Genomic DNA, 4877 nt, shown 5'->3' with positions numbered 1-4877 from the left:
GACCCTACCCCATCCAGTTTCTTTCCCTCTCACTCCCTCCCCTTTCCAGCATCTGGTTTGGTTGCTTGATTCCGTGCCTGCCCACCCTCCCTCCCTTCCTCCCTCACGCTGTAGGTTTAGTATTTGTTCCCTTTTCCTTCATCTCCTTGGTCTGGCATCTCTGTTTCCCTTCCCTCCCTCTTTGTGCTGTACCAGCAGTTCTCTCCCTTCCCTCCAGTACTCCTCCCCCTCTTTCTCCCAGGTCCATCAGCTCTCTCCTTCTATCCAGATCCCCTCCTCCTCTTCCTCCCACATCCAGCAGCTCTTTCTCTCCAGCCCCCTCTTCCTCCTCCCACATCCAGCAGCTCTCGCCCTTCCATCCAGTCCCTCCTCCTCTTCCTCCCATGTCCTGCAGCTCTCTCCCTTCCCTCCAGTCACTTCTTCCTCCTTTGTCCAGCAGCTCTCCAGCCCCTCCTCCTCTCCTTCCCATGTCCAGCAGCTCTCTCCCTTCCATCCAGTCCCCTCCTCCTCTTCCTCCCTTGTGCAGCAGATCTCCAGCCCCTTCCTACTCTCCCTCCCATGTCCAGAAGCTCTCCAGTCCCTTCCTCCTCTCCCATGTCCAGCAGCTCTGTCCCTTCCCTCCAGGCCCTTCTTCCTCTTCCTCCCTTGTCTAGCAGATCTCCAGCCCCTTCTTCCTCTCCCTCCCATGTCCAACAGCTCTGTCCCTTCCCTCCAGTCCCTTCTTCCTCTTCCTCCCTTGTCCAGCAGATCTCCAGCCCCTTCCAACTCTCCCTCCGCTGCATCGGTCCCTGCATCCTCTTTTTGTTGCGCAGCGCTGCCATTCTCACAGGCAGCTCCGCTCCCCCCTGCCGCGTCCATCTGGCCCTTCGTAAACAGGAAGTGCATAGAGAGGGCCGGATGGACGCGGCAGGGGGGAGCGGAGCTGCCTGTGAGAATGGCAGCGCTGCGCAACAAAAAGAGGATGCAGGGACCGATGCAGCGGAGCCTGGGGAGAACAATTATTTCAGAGCAGGTAGGCAACGCTGAACGCTGCCTCCTGGATGGCTGTAACTGGAGCCGCGGGAAAAAGCAGCAACAGCAGCGAAGGATGTTGGGTGGGCGGGCCTGGAGTGAAAGTGGCTGGGCCTGGGCTACGCCCCTGCTTTGGTGCAAATTTCTGCCACGGATGAAGTGCCCATGTGCTCCCTAGCTCATAATTTTCATATATCCCAGCCTCCCTGTTTCCAGCTCCCATGTAATACCAATGAGGTTAGTGTATCGATGTCAAACAACATTGGCTAGCGGTCATAACCATCGCCATATTTCTATACTAAAGATGGAAAGTGTGAAGTGTTGATATAGTCCCTTGGTTTTCTGGTAGTAAATGCCTTTTTGCTTCAAGTCCTGAGAAGTCTGCAGCTCTGTCAGGTGGTGTTTTATGGTAGCCTGGTCTGAGCCAGTGGCCCGCTTCAGTCTTTGTTCTGGTCAGCGAGGACTGCGTAGATCACAGACTCCTTGGTGCCCTCTTTAGGTTGAATCTGTCTAGCGCTCTGGTGTGTGATCGATACATACTGGACATCATCCCAATCAGAATCAGCCTGCCAGGGCAATTGACAAGAGAAACTACTGTCAGCATTGTATTATTGTGATCAGGGCTGATGACTCCCTTCCAACATGAGCTCTATGATTTAAGCGGTCAGGGCTTCACCCTCTCATCATACAACTGTAGCACCTGCAGACTCAAGCTCAGGTCTTGATACTACCATCAATTCTTGCTGTGAAGAGAGTCATGACACTTGAAGATACAGGTTCAGACCTAGCTCCAATCCCACTGCTCCCACCATCTGTCATGTGACATCTTAGTGCTGAGAACACAGAGCTGTGCCAGCAGCAGACCCAGACTCCAATCCCACCACTGCCCCAAACTTTCTCCGTGTGACTGCTTCTTGCAGAGGGCACAGAGTAGTGATACCTCCCGATCCAGGCTCCAATCCCACCACTGCCACCAACTCTCCCTGTGTGAGAGCTTATTAAAGAGAGCAAAACTGTGATACCGGCAGACCCAGGATCCAATCTCACCACTGTCGCAAACTCTCCCTGTGTGGCAGTCTATACAGAGCTGTAATGCCTGATCTGTTCATTCCATGAAACCTCACCTGTTCCAGTTGTGGATCCTGGTTTCGCATAGGCACAGTATCTGGCTGGCTGGCTGGCTGTGTTCCTAGCGTGACTTCGTTCACCTGCAAACACCCAGTAAAGCATAAAGAATTTCTGATCAGTTAATACCATTAATCTTTTACTTCTCCCGAGCGTCACTACGTGTATAGTTGCTGATGATGGGAGTAGGAGGAAAGCATCCCTATTAAGACAACTGGGCAGAAGGTGTCAAATAATGCCCTTCAGCTGTAGGATTCTGCTTCCCTTGCTGCTGATGTGCTGCTAATCAATGAGTGATGGTCACGTGAGCTTCTGTCAGCCAATGAGATGAACAGTTCTATTTCGTTTACAAGTGCTTAATGTGTCTGGAAGCTTTCCATGCAGTCCTGTGAACATGTAGGTTCCTGTTGCTTTGCTCTGGTTAATGGTCAGCTCTTGGGGGAAGAGGGGGGGTCCATAAATCTGAATGTTGCACATAACAGCTGGTTAAACACTCTTTCCTAGACTTAACTCGGTTTTATTCCCACACACAAATACACATTCCCCAACCATTCTGTCAGCTGTAGCGTCGCTAATTCCACGAACTGATACTACTACTACTTATCATTTCTATAGCGCTACTAGATGTACGCAGCGCTGTACACTTGAATATGAAGAGACAGTCCCTGCTCGACAGAGCTTACAATCTAATTAGGACAGACAAACAGGACAAACAAGAGATAAGGGAATATTAAAGTGAGGATGATAAAATAAGGGTTCTGAACAAGTGAATAAGGGTTAGGAGTTAAAAGCACAACTACCATAGTGGATTTGGGGCAGTAACGTCAAACCACTAGGACTGGCCTCTAGTCTCCCTCCAGAAATAGGTCACTTAGCATCTGTGTGAAAAACTCCAACCCTTACCTCCCTAGGGTGGGGGGTGATGGAACCCGTCTTTCCAAGTGGCTGAGCTGCCCTCAGTGCCTTACCCACTGCAGCGATCTTCCCTTTTCTCCATTTCTTAAGGCAGATGATAGCGATCAGCAGGATGAGGAGCAGTGCCACGCCAGCGACCACTGGCACGATGATGTAATACTTGTTGGCATCCCCTGTAGAGTTTGGGGCTGTAGACAGATAAACAACTGACATTCTCTAATGCACTATTTGACAGTCTCCACTGCTTCCATAAACTTCTGATAAAACAAATGAATAATGATAGCCCAGAGATATGACACCCACATACGTGGTAACAGCGGTTAGCGTATCTGGGTTTAAAAAAGGTTTGGACACAGGACACTACCGGGGTGGGATGGGGAGGGTTAGAGGGTTGGGGGGGGGAGGGGACATAGAGGGGAGAAAGTTTTGTAAGGAGAGGAAGCTATTAGCACTAAGTTTGCGGCCAAGGGCATAATTAAAGCACTTGAAACTGTAAAGAGACGGAAAAGGTATGTCAAATAGGGGTTATTGATTAGAAGTAGAATAGAGAAGATAATATTATTACTATGTTGGAATGCCTATCAACAACCTGCACAATGTTACATTATATTGGGCAAATCAATAAACAAATTTGAAAATAAAAAAAAAATAAAAAAGGTTTGGACAAATTTCTGGAGGAAAAGTCCATAGTCTGCTATTGAGACAGACATGGAAAGCAACTGCTTGCCCTGGGATTTGTAGCATGGAATGTTGCTACTCTTTGAAATTCTGAATGGAATCTTGTCAGTGGCGTTCCTAGGGGGGCGGACACCCGGGGCGGCGCCCCGCCCCCCCGGGTGCAGCACCCCCCCCCGATGCAGCGTGGACCCCCCCCAGGTGCAGCACCCCCCCGATGCAGCGCGGAACCCCCACCCCCCGGGTGCACGCCGTTGGGGGGGGTGCCGCAGCGCGCGCCTGCTCAGAGTTCCCTGACTTCGCGCGTTCGCTGCAGCTCCCTCTGACCCAGAACAGGAAGTAACCTGTTCCAGGGCAGAGGGAGCTGCAGCAAACTTGCGAAGTCAGCGAGCTCAGAGCAGGCACGCACCACGGCACCCCCCAGTGGCGTGCACCCAGGGCGGACCGCCCCCCCCCCTTGGTACGCCACTGAATCTTGTTACTCTTTGAGATTGTGCCTGAAATCTTGCTACTCTGGGGTTCTACATGAAATCTTGTTACTCTTTAGGATTCCAGAATCTTGCTGTTCTTTGGGGTTCTACATGGAATGTTGCCACGATTTGGGTTTCTGCCAGGTACTTGTGACCTGGCTTGACCACTGTTTGGAAAGCAAGATACTGGGCTAGTTGGACCATTGGTCTGACCCAGTATGGCCACTCTTATACTATGTAGATTCTGATCCCACCGCCTCCACCGCTGCTTATAACATGACAGCCCAGTGCTCAGAGTACAAAGCTGTAATGCCTGCAAGTTGCCAGGTATCCAATCCCACACCTTCCACCAAAAGGACTGAGAATTTGAATCTAAACACGTCTTTTTTTTTTTTTTTATTTCCAGCAGTTCTGCTCGTACCTTGATTTGTAGAGCATGTTTACTGAAACCTGGTGCAAATCCCTGCACCTGAATTAGGCGCATTCTGTAACGTTATACGCAAATTGATGGAACGTCCATTTCACTGCCTATGACCACACCCCTTTTTTGATGCAGACAAGAATTTACACACGCATCTTTATAGAATAGTTTCTAGCAAGATGCGTGTGTAAATTCTAATTACTGCCAATTAGTGCAGATAATTGATTATTAGTACCCAATTATTGACACTAATTGGTTTG

The 4877-nt window shown here is 50.2% G+C and overlaps 1 long non-coding RNA gene across 1 annotated transcript; it reads right to left on the bottom strand.

Annotated features, from left to right (window-relative positions):
• Positions 1-1148: 1148 nt before the first annotated feature.
• LOC115466218 lies at positions 1149-3205 on the bottom strand. Its single transcript, XR_003941516.1, has 3 exons — positions 3105-3205; positions 2136-2219; positions 1149-1577 (listed from the first exon to the last, which is right to left on the bottom strand). It is a non-coding gene; the product is annotated as an uncharacterized LOC115466218 (long non-coding RNA).
• Positions 3206-4877: the final 1672 nt, after the last annotated feature.

The sequence above is a fragment of the Microcaecilia unicolor genome, chromosome 3 (assembly GCF_901765095.1).
Source record: "Microcaecilia unicolor chromosome 3, aMicUni1.1, whole genome shotgun sequence".
NCBI classification, from domain to species: Eukaryota; Metazoa; Chordata; class Amphibia; order Gymnophiona; family Siphonopidae; genus Microcaecilia; species Microcaecilia unicolor.
The sequence above is the reverse complement of the archived record's forward strand: the minus strand, read 5'-3'. Positions and strand labels throughout refer to the sequence as shown.